The sequence below is a fragment of the Heterodontus francisci genome, chromosome 22 (assembly GCF_036365525.1).
Source record: "Heterodontus francisci isolate sHetFra1 chromosome 22, sHetFra1.hap1, whole genome shotgun sequence".
Lineage (NCBI taxonomy): Eukaryota > Metazoa > Chordata > Chondrichthyes > Heterodontiformes > Heterodontidae > Heterodontus > Heterodontus francisci.
The window spans coordinates 34,579,680-34,595,948 of NC_090392.1; the positions used below are offsets into that span (position 1 = coordinate 34,579,680).

At 43.9% G+C, this 16,269-nt stretch overlaps 2 non-coding genes across 2 annotated transcripts; both read right to left on the minus strand.

The window, feature by feature from the left end:
* Window positions 1–2,512: 2,512 nt before the first annotated feature.
* trnav-aac (transfer RNA valine (anticodon AAC)) lies at window positions 2,513–2,585 on the minus strand. The gene has a single exon. It is a non-coding gene; the product is annotated as a tRNA-Val (tRNA).
* A 3,406-nt stretch (window positions 2,586–5,991) lies between these two features.
* trnav-cac (transfer RNA valine (anticodon CAC)) lies at window positions 5,992–6,065 on the minus strand. The gene has a single exon. It is a non-coding gene; the product is annotated as a tRNA-Val (tRNA).
* Window positions 6,066–16,269: the final 10,204 nt, after the last annotated feature.

Sequence of the window (16,269 nt, forward strand, 5' to 3'; positions counted from 1 at the left end):
ACCTTAGCTGCACAGCCCTCGAAACGTTGCAATCCATGTAACACAGTATTTGTTCTAGGTTTAGGCTTTCAGCCGGATTATAATAATATCTGTGCCCTCATCTTGAAATGAGATTCTCAGCAATATCCAACACAAATTGAATTGCATAGATGACAGGCAAATATAGGAAAACAGGTCAGTATGCAACACAATTCCATGGTGCCCATTTTCAGATGCACAATAGTCATCTTTTCCAGCAAATGAAAGAATTTTTCAGTGAATCATTTGCAAAGTCAGAGTTAATGGCATTTGTGCTTTTCTTTCTTCTTGTTTTGCAACATACTGGCGCCTAAATCCAATTCATGTATATTCATGTTTATTGGGGAGACCTAACGCAGACTGGGTGACCGCTTTGCGGAATACGTCGGCTCAGTCCGCAAGCAGGACCCTGAGCTTCCGGTTGCTTGCCATTTCAAGACTGCCCACTGCTCTCATGCTCACATCTCTATCCTGGGATTGCCTCAGTGTTCCAGTGAACATCAACACAAGCTCGAAAAACAGCATCCCGTTGACCGATTAGTTTAGTTTGGTGATACAGCAGTGAAACAGGCCCTTCGGCCCACCGAGTCTGAGCTGACCATCGACCACCCATTTATACTAATCCGACACGAATTCCATATTCCTACCACATCCCCACCTTCCCTATATTTCCCTACCACCTCCCTATACGAGGGGCAATTTATAATGGCCAATTAACCTATCAAGCAGCCAGTCTTTGGCATGTGGGAGGAAACCGGAGCACCCAGAGGAATCCCACGCAGACACAGGGAGAACTTGCAAAAACCACGCAGGCAGTGCCCAGAATTGAAAGCGGGTCGCTGAAGCTGTGAGGCTGCGGTGTGAACCACTGCACACGAGAGCGTGCCGGACTGAATATTGAGTTCAATAATTCCAGAGCATGACGGGGCCCCCATTTTACTTTCATTTTTTGTTATTTTTCATTTTTACATTTTTTACATTTTTTTGTATGTTTATTTTATTTCATCTTAGTTTGTTCAGTTTGCTTACCCACTGTTTTTTTTTCCTGTTTGTACTTGCTGCTCTTCAATTTTCAGTCCATTAACAGTCCTCTCTGTACCAATGCTTTGTCTTTCAACACACCATTAACATATTGTTTGCCTTTGCTCCATGACCGTCTGGTCAGCTATTCTGTGGCCTTGTCCAATCTACACCTTCTCCTTTGTTATCTCTTGCTCCACCCCCGCTTTACTTGCTTCTAACCTTTGACATTTCTAATATTTGCCAGTTCTGAAGAAGGGTCACTGAGCCGAAATGTTAACTCTGCTTCTGTCTCCACAGATGCTGCCAGTCGTGCTGAGTATTTCCAGAATTTCTTGTTTTTATTTCAGATTTCCAGCATCCACAGTATTTTGCTTTAATTCATGTATATTCTTCCTCGGTTCAATATGAAGGAGCGCTTTGATATTGAGCGGAGCCGCAGTGCATCTCATTTTCAACGCCACCTTGTTAGTGTTCCTGTTACTTGCCGAATGAAGAACAAAATAAAATAATAATTTGGCAGGTCTGCCTGTTTCCTTAGCTTCAGTTACAGAATCAGCCGTGTCCGTCTTTAAGGGAGGCAAAGTACTCCTAGCGGCTCTGCGTGACGCTGAATAGTTATGTTAATCTGCATCAATAAATCCAGGTATGTCTCTGTTACAGACTGAACAAAACGCTAATAAATCTGTGAGCGACTGTCATAACTTAAATAACTTTTTCCCCTCTGCGTGTCATGAACCTTTACCCCTTGTCATAATTGCGGCTGCATGTTAAGAGCTGGGTTATCAAGGTGCTTAAGACACCAAGAATCTGCTGCAGCAGTGGTTAAATTGAAAAGGATTTTTGCCCCTTATACCCAAGAAGAAATGTTCAGGAGGAGCAATTTCCCCCAACTTGTTTCCTCCGGAGATTCATCATTGCAACTCAAAGAAAGTTTCAGTCACTTGGGTGTTCTGTCAGAGCTGCTCGGAGGTTCAGTGACCCGGATATCATGTGCCTACGTTTTGCTGAGCCGGTGCTTGGTTGATGGGGAGATTTGGCCCGGGTTGTGCTATTTTACCTCCCCGAGATGGCCAGTAACCTGTTGATTGAGGCAGCAGACGCCTCTTGCTGCTGACAGCGAGTAATTGGACAGTGCGGGTCAAAATATTGCAGCGTGCCCCTGTCTCAACGACTGTGGAGCTGGTGAAAGTGAATTGCTGATGTGCTTTTGCCTCGTCTGAAATGAGACTAAGATTAGATGTTATTTAGCAAGCTCGTGTTGCAGGTTTCTATTCTAATCTGAGCCAAATAAAGTGTCACTGCTCGGTTTTGAGGAACTTTCTGCAGCATCAGGACTAGAAAAAGGAGCGAATGCAAGGCATTGTGCACACAATGTGCAAGAGAAAGAGGGCTTTGAGAAATTGCGTTGTGTTCATGGGGAATGTCAATGATTGCATATTTCTAGCTAAGAAGTTTGGGTTCGTTTTGAAAATGTTTCTGCCCAGTTTCGAACTGGGGACCTTTTGCGTGTTAAGCAAACGTGATCACCACTACACCACAGAAACTCAACACACTTGCAGCGCTGAGGAAGCTGCAAGTATTGTTAAACTATACAGTCTTAATCGATTTGTGGTGCTTGTTTCATTGAAATGCAATTCCACAGTGACATTTCGCAAGGCTGCAGAGGTATTGACCCAGCCATGGACGATCAGCAGTGCACATCACATCGCCAGTCCATTCAGGCCATCGTACCATTGCCAGTTTTTTCAAAGACTTGCCACTTGGGCCCACTTCCTTAGCTCTGCTTTTCTTTGCCTCTCCTTTCATGCAATTATCCAATTCCCTTTTTTTAAAACTCTCCCTTAAGAAACTAAGTTTGTAAGAGGTGCAGCAGCTGCTGCAGTGTTAATGCACAGTGTGCCATCATTGACAAAGATTCCCTTCCCCAAACACACCAAGACATCCACTTGGGATTCTTGCCAACTTCTGGATTTCATTTCTCATTATTTACTGATTGCACTGACACATATTTGTGTTTTTAAACTCTTTATTTTGATCAAATGAGTCCTTATTTTGCTGAGTTGCTACATACAATGTGATTACCCTCGCAGTAGAATGCGTAACAGAGGCAGTTATATAATGGGGGCGAAACTTCACTGCAGCTATATAATGTCCTGGTTGGACCCCACCTGGAGTCCTCTGCATAGTCTGGGCATGCCAATCTATATAGTATACAAATTGGCCTTGGTATAAGGGCAGTTCAGATCCAGCAGAATGTTTGCAGAGTTCAAATGGTTAGATTAGGAAGCCATGTCCCCTCTTCCACAGAGACAGCTGTTGGTTTCCACCTGGTGCCTCACTTGTTTCTGAATTTCAAGGTGTAGAATGAAATCAAGCAACGTAACCCAAGTTTGCAATGCATTCCACGCAATCATCAAACACATCATTCCTGTCTTCCTCACCTTAGCTGCACAGCCCTCGAAACGTTGCAATCCATGTAACACAGTATTTGTTCCAGGTTTAGGCTTTCAGTAGGATTATAATAATATCTGTGCCCTCATCTTGAAATGAGATTCTCAGCAATATCCAACACAAATTGAATTGCATAGATGACAGGCAAATATAGGAAAACAGGTGAGTATGCAACACAATTCCATGGTGCCCATTTTCAGATGCACAATAGTCATCTTTTCCAGCAAATGAAAGAATTTTTCAGTGAATCATTTGCAAAGTCAGAGTTAATGGCATTTGTGCTTTTCTTTCTTCTTGTTTTGCAACATACTGGCGCCTAAATCCAATTCATGTATATTCATGTTTATTGGGGAGACCAAACGCAGACTGGGTGACCGCTTTGCGGAATACGTCGGCTCAGTCCGCAAGCAGGACCCTGAGCTTCCGGTTGCTTGCCATTTCAAGACTGCCCACTGCTCTCATGCTCACATCTCTATCCTGGGATTGCCTCAGTGTTCCAGTGAACATCAACACAAGCTCGAAAAACAGCATCCCGTTGACCGATTAGTTTAGTTTGGTGATACAGCAGTGAAACAGGCCCTTCGGCCCACCGAGTCTGTGCTGACCATCGACCACCCATTTATACTAATCCGACACGAATTCCATATTCCTACCACATCCCCACCTTCCCTATATTTCCCTGCCACCTCCCTATACGAGGGGCAATTTATAATGGCCAATTAACCTATCAAGCAGCCAGTCTTTGGCATGTGGGAGGAAACCGGAGCACCCAGAGGAATCCCACGCAGACACAGGGAGAACTTGCAAACACCACGCAGGCAGTGCCCAGACTTGAAAGCGGGTCGCTGGAGCTGTGAGGCTGCGGTGTGAACCACTGCACACGAGAGCGTGCCGGACTGAATATTGCGTTCAATAATTCCAGAGCATGACGGGGCCCCCATTTTACTTTCATTTTTTGTTATTTTTCATTTTTACATTTTTTACATTTTTTTGTATGTTTATTTTATTTCATCTTAGTTTGTTCAGTTTGCTTACCCACTGTTTTTTTTCCTGTTTGTACTTGCTGCTGTTCAATTTTCAGTCCATTAACAGCCCTATCTGTACTAATGCTTTGTCTTTCAACACACCATTAACATATTGTTTGCCTTTGCTCCATGACCTTCTGGTCAGCTATTCTGTGGCCTTGTCCAATCTACACCTTCTCCTTTGTTATCTCTTGCTCCACCCCCGCTTTACTTGCTTCTAACCTTTGACATTTCTAATATTTGCCAGTTCTGAAGAAGGGTCACTGAGCCGAAATGTTAACTCTGCTTCTGTCTCCACAGATGCTGCCAGTCGTGCTGAGGATTACCAGAATTTCTTGTTTTTATTTCAGATTTCCAGCATCCACAGTATTTTGCTTTAATTCATGTATATTCTTCCTCGGTTCAATATGAAGGAGCGCTTTGATATTGAGCGGAGCCGCAGTGCATCTCATTTTCAACGCCACCTTGTTAGTGTTCCTGTTACTTGCCGAATGAAGAACAAAATAAAATGATAATTTGGCAGGTCTGCCTGTTTCCTTAGCTTCAGTTACAGAATCAGCTGTGTCCGTCTTTAAGGGAGGCAAAGTACTCCTCGCGGCTCTGCGTGACGCTGAATAGTTATGTTAATCTGCATCAATATATCCAGGTATGTCTCTGTTACAGACTGAACAAAACGCTAATAAATCTGTGAGCGACTGTCATAACTTAAATAACTTTTTCCCCTCTGCGTGTCATGAACCTTTACCCCTTGTCATAATTGCGGCTGCATATTAAGAGCTGGGTTATCAAGGTGCTTAAGACACCAAGAATCTGCTGCAGCAGTGGTTAAATTGAAAAGGATTTTTGCCCCTTATACCCAAGAAGAAATGTTCAGGAGGAGCAATTTCCCCCAACTTGTTTCCACCGGAGATTCATCATTGCAACTCAAAGAAAGTTTCAGTCACTTGGGTGTTCTGTCAGAGCTGCTCGGAGGTTCAGTGACCCGGATATCATGTGCCTACGTTTTGCTGAGCCGGTGCTTGGTTGATGGGGAGATTTGGCCCGGGTTGTGCTATTTTACCTCCCCGAGATGGCCAGTAACCTGTTGATTGAGGCAGCAGACGCCTCTTGCTGCTGACAGCGAGTAATTGGACAGTGCGGGTCAAAATATTGCAGCGTCCCCCTGTCTCAACGACTGTGGAGCTGGTGAAAGTGAATTGCTGATGTGCTTTTGCCTCGTCTGAAATGAGACTAAGATTCGCTGTTATTTAGCAAGCTCGTGTTGCAGGTTTCTATTCTAATCTGAGCCAAATAAAGTGTCACTGCTCGGTTTTGAGGAACTTTCTGCAGCAGCAGGACTAGAAAAAGGAGCGAGTGCAAGGCATTGTACACACAATGTGCAAGAGAAAGAGGGCTTTGAGAAATTGCGTTGTGTTCATGGGGAATGTCAATGAATGCATATTTCTTGCGAAGAAGTTTGGGTTCGTTTTGAAAATGTTTCTGCCCCAGTTTTGAACTGGGGACCTTTTGCGTGTGAGGCAAACGTGATCACCACTACACTACAGAAACTCAACACACTTGCAGCGCTGAGGAAGCTGCAAGTATTGTTAAACTATACAGTCTTAATCGATTTGTGGTGCTTGTTTCATTGAAATGCAATTCCACTGTGACATTTCGCAAGGCTGCAGAGGTATTGACCCAGCCATGGACGATCAGCAGTGCACAACACATCGCCAGTCCATTCAGGCCATCGTACCATGGCAGTTTTATGAAAGACTTGCCATTTGGGCCCACTTCCTTCGCTCTGCTTTTCTTTGCCTCTCCTTTCATGCAATTATCCAATTCCCTTTTTTTAAAACTCTCCCTTAAGAAACTAAGTTTGTAAGAGGTGCAGCAGCTGCTGCAGTGTTAATGCACAGTGTGCCATCATTGACAAAGATTCCCTTCCCCAACCACACCAAGACATCCACTTGGGATGCTTGCCAAGTTCTGGATTTCATTTCTCATTATTTACTGATTGCACTGACACATATTTGTGTTTTTAAACTCTTTATTTTGATCAAATGAGTCCTTATTTTGCTGAGTTGCTACATACAATGTGATTACACCCGCAGTAGAATGCGTAACAGAGGCAGTTATATAATGGGGGCGAAGCTTCACTGCAGCTATATAATGTCCTGGTTGGACCCCACCTGGAGTCCTCTGCATAGTCTGGGCATGCCAATTTATATAGTATACAAATTGGCCTTGGTATACAGGGCAGTTCAGATCCAGCAGAATGTTTGCAGAGTTCAAATGGTTAGATTAGGAAGCCATGTCCCCTCTTCCACAGAGACAGCTGTTGGTTTCCACCTGGTGCCTCACTTGTTTCTGAATTTCAAGGTGTAGAATGAAATGAAGCAACGTAACCCAAGTTTGCAATGCATTCCACGCAATCATCAAATACATCATTCCTGTCTTCCTCACCTTAGCTGCACAGCCCTCGAAACGTTGCAATCCATGTAACACAGTATTTGTTCCAGGTTTAGGCTTTCAGTAGGATTATAATAATATCTGTGCCCTCATCTTGAAATGAGATTCTCAGCAATATCCAACACAAATTGAATTGCATAGATGACAGGCAAATATAGGAAAACAGGTCAGTATGCAACACAATTCCATGGTGCCCATTTTCAGATGCACAATAGTCATCTTTTCCAGCAAATGAAAGAATTTTTCAGTGAATCATTTGCAAAGTCAGAGTTAATGGCATTTGTGCTTTTCTTTCTTCTTGTTTTGCAACATACTGGCGCCTAAATCCAATTCATGTATATTCATGTTTATTGGGGAGACCAAACGCAGACTGGGTGACCGCTTTGCGGAATACGTCGGCTCAGTCCGCAAGCAGGACCCTGAGCTTCCGGTTGCTTGCCATTTCAAGACTGCCCACTGCTCTCATGCTCACATCTCTATCCTGGGATTGCCTCAGTGTTCCAGTGAACATCAACACAAGCTCGAAAAACAGCAGCCCGTTGACCGATTAGTTTAGTTTGGTGATACAGCAGTGAAACAGGCCCTTCGGCCCACCGAGTCTGTGCTGACCATCGACCACCCATTTATACTAATCCGACACGAATTCCATATTCCTACCACATCCCCACCTTCCCTATATTTCCCTACCACCTCCCTATACGAGGGGCAATTTATAATGGCCAATTAACCTATCAAGCAGCCAGTCTTTGGCATGTGGGAGGAAACCGGAGCACCCAGAGGAATCCCACGCAGACACAGGGAGAACTTGCAAACACCACGCAGGCAGTGCCCAGAATTGAAAGCGGGTCGCTGGAGCTGTGAGGCTGCGGTGTGAACCACTGCACACGAGAGCGTGCTGGACTGAATATTGAGTTCAATAATTCCAGAGCATGACGGGGCCCCCATTTTACTTTCATTTTTTGTTATTTTTCATTTTTACATTTTTTACATTTTTTTGTATGTTTATTTTATTTCATCTTAGTTTGTTCAGTTTGCTTACCCACTGTTTTTTTTTCCTGTTTGTACTTGCTGCTGTTCAATTTTCAGTCCATTAACAGTCCTCTCTGTACTAATGCTTTGTCTTTCAACACACCATTAACATATTGTTTGCCTTTGCTCCATGACCTTCTGGTCAGCTATTCTGTGGCCTTGTCCAATCTACACCTTCTCCTTTGTTATCTCTTGCTCCACCCCCGCTTTACTTGCTGCTAACCTTTGACATTTCTAATATTTGCCAGTTCTGAAGAAGGGTCACTGAGCCGAAATGTTAACTCTGCTTCTGTCTTCACAGATGCTGCCAGTCGTGCTGAGTATTTCCAGAATTTCTTGTTTTTATTTCAGATTTCCAGCATCCACAGTATTTTGCTTTAATTCATGTATATTCTTCCTCGGTTCAATATGAAGGAGCGCTTTGATATTGAGCGGAGCCGCAGTGCATCTCATTTTCAACGCCACCTTGTTAGTGTTCCTGTTACTTGCCGAATGAAGAACAAAATAAAATGATAATTTGGCAGGTCTGCCTGTTTCCTTAGCTTCAGTTACAGAATCAGCCGTGTCCGTCTTTAAGGGAGGCAAAGTACTCCCAGCGGCTCTGCGTGACGCTGAATAGTTATGTTAATCTGCATCAATAAATCCAGGTATGTCTCTGTTACTGACTGAACAAAACGCTAATAAATCTGTGAGCGACTGTCATAACTTAAATAAATTTTCCCCCTCTGCGTGTCATGAACCTTCACCCCTTGTCATAATTGCGGCTGCATGTTAAGAGCTGGGTTATCAAGGTGCTTAAGACACCAAGAATCTGCTGCAGCAGTGGTTAAATTGAAAAGGATTTTTGCCCCTTTTACCCAAGAAGAAATGTTCAGGAGGAGCAATTTCCCCCAACTTGTTTCCACAGGAGATTCATCATTGCAACTCAAAGAAAGTTTCAGTCACTTGGGTGTTCTGTCAGAGCTGCTCGGAGGTTCAGTGACCCGGATATCATGTGCCTACGTTTTGCTGAGCCGGTGCTTGGTTGATGGGGAGATTTGGCCCGGGTTGTGCTATTTTACCTCCCCGAGATGGCCAGTAACCTGTTGATTGAGGCAGCAGACGCCTCTTGCTGCTGACAGCGAGTAATTGGACAGTGCGGGTCAAAATATTGCAGCGTGCCCGTGTCTCAACGACTGTGGAGCTGGTGAAAGTGAATTGCTGATGTGCTTTTGCCTCGTCTGAAATGAGACTAAGATTCGCTGTTACTTATCAAGCTCGTGTTGCAGGTTTCTATTCTAATCTGAGCCAAATAAAGTGTCACTGCTCGGTTTTGAGGAACTTTCTGCAGCATCAGGACCAGAAAAAGGAGCGAGTGCAAGGCATTGTGCACACAATGTGCAAGAGAAAGAGGGCTTTGAGAAATTGTGTTGTGTTCATGGGGAATGTCAATGATTGCATATTTCTTGGTATGAGGTTTGGGTTCGTTTTGAAAATGTCCTGCCCAGTTTCAAAGTGGGGACCTTTTGCGTGTGAGGCAAACGTGATCACCACTACACGACAGAAACTCAACACAGTTGCAGCGCTGAGGAAGCTGCAAGTATTGTTAAACTGTACAGTCTTAATCGATTTGTGGTGCTTGTTTCATTGAAATGCAATTCCACTGTGACATTTTGCAAGGCTGCAGAGGTATTGACCCAGCCATGGACGATCAGCAGTGCACAACACATCGCCAGTCCATTGAGGCCATCGTACCATTGCCAGTTTTTTCAAAGACTTGCCATTTGGGCCCACTTCGTTAGCTCTGCTTTTCTTTGCCTCTCCTTTCATGCAATTATCCAATTTCTTTTTTATTAAACTCTTCCTTAAGAAACTAAGGTTGTATGAGATGCAGCAGCTGCTGCAGTGTTAATGCACAGTGTGCCATCATTGACAAAGATTCCCTTTCCCAACCACACCAGGAAATCCACTTGGGATTCTTGCCAACTTCTGGATTTCATTTCTCATTATTTACTGATTGCACTGACACATATTTGTGTTTTTAAACTCTTTATTTTGATCAAATGAGTCCTTATTTTGCTGAGTTGCTGCATGCAATGTGATTACCCTCGCAGTAGAATGCATAACAGAGGCAGTTATATAATGGGGGCGAAACTTCACTGCAGCTATATAATGTCCTGGTTGGACCCCACCTGGAGTCCTCTGCATAGTCTGGGCATGCCAATTTATATAGTATGCAAATTGGCCTTGGTATCCAGGGCAGTTCAGATCCAGCAGAATGTTTGCAGAGTTCAAATGGTTAGATTAGGAGGCCATGTCCCCTCTTCCACAGAGACAGCTGTTGGTTTCCACCTGGTGCCTCACTTGTTTCTGAATTTCAAGGTGTAGAATGAAATCAAGCAACGTAACCCAAGTTTGCAATGCATTCCACGCAATCATCAAACACATCATTCCCGTCTTCCTCACCTTAGCTGCACAGCCCTCGAAACGTTGCAATCCATGTAACACAGGATTTGTTCCAGGTTTATGCTTTCAGTAGGATTATAATAATATCTGTGCCCTCATCTTGAAATGAGATTCTCAGCAATATCCAACACAAATTGAATTGCATAGATGACAGGCAAATATAGGAAAACAGGTCAGTATGCAACTCAATTCCATGGTGCCCATTTTCAGATGCACAATAGTCATCTTTTGCAGCAAATGAAAGAATTTTTCAGTGAATCATTTGCAAAGTCAGAGTTAATGGCATTTGTGCTTTTCTTTCTTCTTGTTTTGCAACATACTGGCGCCTAAATCCAATTCATGTATATTCATGTTTATTGGGGAGACCAAACGCAGACTGGGTGACCGCTTTGCGGAATACGTCGGCTCAGTCCGCAAGCAGGACCCTGAGCTTCCGGTTGCTTGCCATTTCAAGACTGCCCACTGCTCTCATGCTCACATCTCTATCCTGGGATTGCCTCAGTGTTCCAGTGAACATCAACACAAGCTCGAAAAACAGCATCTCGTTGAGCGATTAGTTTAGTTTGGTGATACAGCACTGAAACAGGCCCTTCGACCCACCGAGTCTGTGCTGACCATCGAACACCCATTTATACTAATCCGACACGAATTCCATATTCCTACCACATCCCCACCTTCCCTATATTTCCCTACCGCCCTTCTATACGAGGGGCAATTTATAATGGCCAATTAACCTATCAAGCAGCCAGTCTTTGGCATGTGGGAGGAAACCGGAGCACCCAGAGGAATCCCACGCAGACACAGGGAGAACTTGCAAACACCACGCAGGCAGTGCCCAGAATTGAAAGCGGGTCGCTGGAGCTGTGAGGCTGCGGTGTGAACCACTGCACACGACAGCGTGCCGGACTGAATATTGAGTTCAATAATTCCAGAGCATGACGGGCCCCCATTTTACTTTCATTTTTTGTTATTTTTGTTTTTTACATTTTTTTGTATGTTTATTTTATTTCATCTTAGTTTGTTCAGTTTGCTTACCCACTGTTGTTTTTCCTGTTTGTACTTGCTGCTGTTCAATTTTCCGTCTATTAACAGTCCTATCTGTACGAATTCTTTGTCTTTCAACACACCATTAACATATTGTTTGCCTTTGCTCCATGACCTTCTGGTCAGCTATTCTGTGGCCTTGCCCAATCTACACCTTCTCCTTTGTTATCTCTTGCTCCACCCCCGCTTTACTTGCTTCTAACCTTTGACATTTCTAATATTTGCCAGTTCTGAAGAAGGGTCACTGAGCCGAAATGTTAACTCTGCTTCTGTCTCCACAGATGCTGCCAGACCTGCTGAGTATTTCCAGAATTTCTTGTTTTTATTTCAGATTTCCAGCATCCACAGTATTTGGCTTTTATTCATGTATATTCTTCCTCAGTTCAATATGAAGGAGCGCTTTGATATTGAGCGGAGCCGCAGTGCATCTCATTTTCAACGCCACCTTGTTAGTGTTCCTGTTACTTGCCGAATGAAGAACAAAATAAAATGATAATTTGGCAGGTCTGCCTGTTTCCTTAGCTTCAGTTACAGAATCAGCTGTGTCCGTCTTGAAGGGAGGCAAAGTACTCCGAGCGGCTCTGTGTGTCGCTGAATAGTTATGTTAATCTGCATCAATAAATCCAGTTATGTCTCTGTTACTGACTGAACAAAACGCTAATAAGTCTGTGAGCGACTGTCATAACTTAAATAACTTTTCCCCCTCTGCGTGTCATGAACCTTTACCCCTTGTCATAATTGCGGCTGCATGTTCAGAGCTGGGTTATCAAGGTGCTTAAGACACCAAGAATCTGCTGCAGCAGTGGTTAAATTGAAAAGGATTTTTGCCCCTTTTACCCAAGAAGAAATATTCAGGAGGAGCAATTTCCCCCAAATTGTTTCCACCGGAGATTCATCATTGCAACTCAAAGAAAGTTTCAGTCACTTGGGTGTTCTGTAAGAGCTGCTCGGAGGTTCAGTGACCCGGATATCATGGGCCTATGTTTTGCTGAGCCGGTGCTTGGTTTTTGGGGGGATTTGGCCCGGGTTGTGCTATTTTACCTCCCCGAGATGGCCAGTAACCTGTTGATTGAGGCAGCAGACGCCACTTGCTGCTGACAGCGAGTAATTGGACAGTGCGGGTTAAAATAATGCAGCGTGCCCCTGTCTCAACGACTGTGGAGCTGGTGAAAGTGAATTGCTGATGTGCTTTTGCCTCGTCTGAAATGAGACTAAGATTCGCTGTTACTTTGCAAGCTCGTGTTGCAGGTTTCTATTCTAATCAGAGCCAAATAAAGTGTCACTGCTCGGTTTTGAGGAACTTTCTGCAGCATCAGGACTAGAAAGAGGAGCGAGTGCAAGGCATTGTGCAAGAGAAAGAGGACTTTGCGAAATTGTGTTGTGTTCATGGGGAATGTCAATGATTGCATATTTCTAGCTAAGAAGTTTGGGTTCGTTTTGAAAATGTTTCTACCCAGTTTCGAACTGGGAACCTTTTGCGTGTAAAGCAAATGTGATCACCTTTACACTACTGAAACTCAACACAGGTGCAGTGCTGAGGAAGCTGCAAGTATTGTCAAACTATACAGTCTTAATCGAGATGTGGTGCTTGTTTCATTCAAATGCAATTCCACTGTGACATTTCGCAAGGCTGCAGAGGTATTGACCCAGCCATGGACGATCAGCAGTGCACAACACATCGCCAGTCCATTCAGGCCATCGTACCATTGCCAGTTTTTTCAAAGACTTGCCATTTGGGCCCACTTCCTTAGCTCTGCTTTTCTTTGCCTCTCCTTTCATGCAATTATCAAATTCCCTTTTTTTTTAGACTCTCCCTTAAGAAACTAAGTTTGGAAGAGGTGCAGCAGCTGCTGCAGTGTTAATGCACAGTGTGCCATCATTGACAAAGATTCCCTTCCCCAACCACACCAAGACATCCACTTGGGATTCTTGCCAACTTCTGGATTTCATTTCTCATTATTTACTGATTGCACTGACACATATTTGTGTTTTTAAACTCTTTATTTTGATCAAATGAGTCCTTATTTTGCTGAGTTGCTACAGACAATGTGATTACCCTCGCAGTAGAATGCATAACAGAGGCAGTTATATAATGTGGGCGAAGCTTCACTGCAGCTATATAATGTCCTGGTTGGACCCCACCTGGAGTCCTCTGCATAGTCTGGGCATGCCAATTTATATAGTATACAAATTGGCCTTGGTATACAGGGCAGTTCAGATCCAGCAGAATGTTTGCAGAGTTCAAATGGTAAGATTAGGAGACCATGTCCCCTCTTCCACAGAGACAGCTGTTGGTTTCCACCTGGTGCTTCACTTGCTTCTGAATTTCAAGGTGCAGAATGAAATCAAGCAACGTAACCCAAGTTTGCAATGCATTCCACGCAATCATCAAACACATCATTCTCGTCTTCCTCAGCTTAGCTGCACAGCCCTCCAAACGTTGCAATCCATGTAACACAGGATTTGTTCCAGGTTTAGGCTTTCAGTAGGATTATAATAATATCTGTGCCCTCATCTTGAAATGAGATTCTCAGCAATATCCAACACAAATTGAATTGCATAGATGACAGGCAAATATAGGAAAACAGGTCAGTATGCAACACAATTCCATGGTGCCCAATTTCAGATGCACAATAGTCATATTTTCCAGCAAATGAAAGAATTTTTCAGTGAATCATTTGCAAAGTCAGAGTTAATGGCATTTGTGCTTTTCTTTCTTCTTGTTTTGCAACATACTGGCGCCTAAATCCAATTCATGTATATTCATGTTTATTGGGGAGACCAAACGCAGACTGGGTGACCGATTTGCGGAATACGTCGGCTCAGTCCGCAAGCAGGACTCTGAGCTTCCGGTTGCTTGCCATTTCAAGACTGCCCACTGCTGTCATGCTCACATCTCTATCCTGGGATTGCCTCAGTGTTCCAGTGAACATCAACACACGCTCGAAAAACAGCATCTCGTTGAGCGATTAGTTTAGTTTGGTGATACAGCAGTGAAACAGGCCCTTCAGCCCACCGAGTCTGTGCTGACCATCGACCACCCATTTATACTAATCCGACACGAATTCCATATTCCTACCACATCCCCACCTTCCCTATATTTCCCTGCCACCTCCCTATACGAGGGGCAATTTATAATGGCCAATTAACCTATCAAGCAGCCAGTCTTTGGCATGTGGGAGGAAACCGGAGCACCCAGAGGAATCCCACGCAGACACAGGGAGAACTTGCAAACACCACGCAGGCAGTGCCCAGAATTGAAAGCGGGTCGCTGGAGCTGTGAGGCTGCGGTGTGAACCACTGCACACGAGAGCGTGCCGGACTGAATATTGCGTTCAATAATTCCAGAGCATGACGGGGCCCCCATTTTACTTTCATTTTTTGTTATTTTTCATTTTTACATTTTTTACATTTTTTTGTATGTTTATTTTATTTCATCTTAGTTTGTTCAGTTTGCTTACCCACTGTTTTTTTTCCTGTTTGTACTTGCTGCTGTTCAATTTTCAGTCCATTAACAGCCCTATCTGTACTAATGCTTTGTCTTTCAACACACCATTAACATATTGTTTGCCTTTGCTCCATGACCTTCTGGTCAGCTATTCTGTGGCCTTGTCCAATCTACACCTTCTCCTTTGTTATCTCTTGCTCCACCCCCGCTTTACTTGCTTCTAACCTTTGACATTTCTAATATTTGCCAGTTCTGAAGAAGGGTCACTGAGCCGAAATGTTCACTCTGCTTCTGTCTCCACAGATGCTGCCAGACCTGCTGAGTATTTCCAGAATTTCTTGTTTTTATTTCAGATTTCCAGCATCCACAGTATTTTGCTTTTATTCATGTATATTCTTCCTCAGTTCAATATGAAGGAGCGCTTTGATATTGAGCGGAGCCGCAGTGCATCTCATTTTCAACGCCACCTTGTTAGTGTTCCTGTTACTTGCCGAATGAAGAACAAAATAAAATGATAATTTGGCAGGTCTGCCTGTTTCCTTAGCTTCAGTTACAGAATCAGCTGTGTCCGTCTTTAAGGGAGGCAAAGTACTCCCAGCGGCTCTGCGTGACGCTGAATAGTTATGTTAATCTGCATCAATAAATCCAGGTATGTCTCTGTTACTGACTGAACAAAACGCTAATAAATCTGTGAGCGACTGTCATAACTTAAATAACTTTTTCCCCTCTGCGTGTCATGAACCTTTACCCCTTGTCATAATTGCGGCTGCATGTTAAGAGCTGGGTTATCAAGGTGCTTCAGACACCAAGAATCTGCTGCAGCAGTGGTTAAATTGAAAAGGATTTTTGCCCCTTTTACCCAAGAAGAAATGTTCAGGAGGATCAATTTCCCCCAACTTGTTTCCACCGGAGATTCATCATTGCAACTCAAAGAAACTTTCAGTCACTTGGCTGTTCTGTCAGAGCTGCTCGGAGGTTCAGTGACCCGGATATCATGTGCCTACGTTTTGCTGAGCCGGTGCTTGGTTCATGGGGAGATTTGGCCCTGGTTGTGCTATTTTACCTCCCCGAGATGGCCAGTAACCTGTTGATTGAGGCAGCAGACGCCTCTTGCTGCTGACAGCGAGTAATTGGACAGTGCGGGTCAAAATATTGCAGCGTGCCCCTGTCTCAACGACTGTGGAGCTGGTGAAAGTGAATTGCTGATGTGCTTTTGCCTCGTCTGAAATGAGACTAAGATTCGCTGTTACTTAGCAAGCTCGTGTTGCTGGTTTCTATTCTCATCTGAGCCAAATAAAGTGTCACTGCTCGGTTTTGAGGAACTTTCTGCAGCAT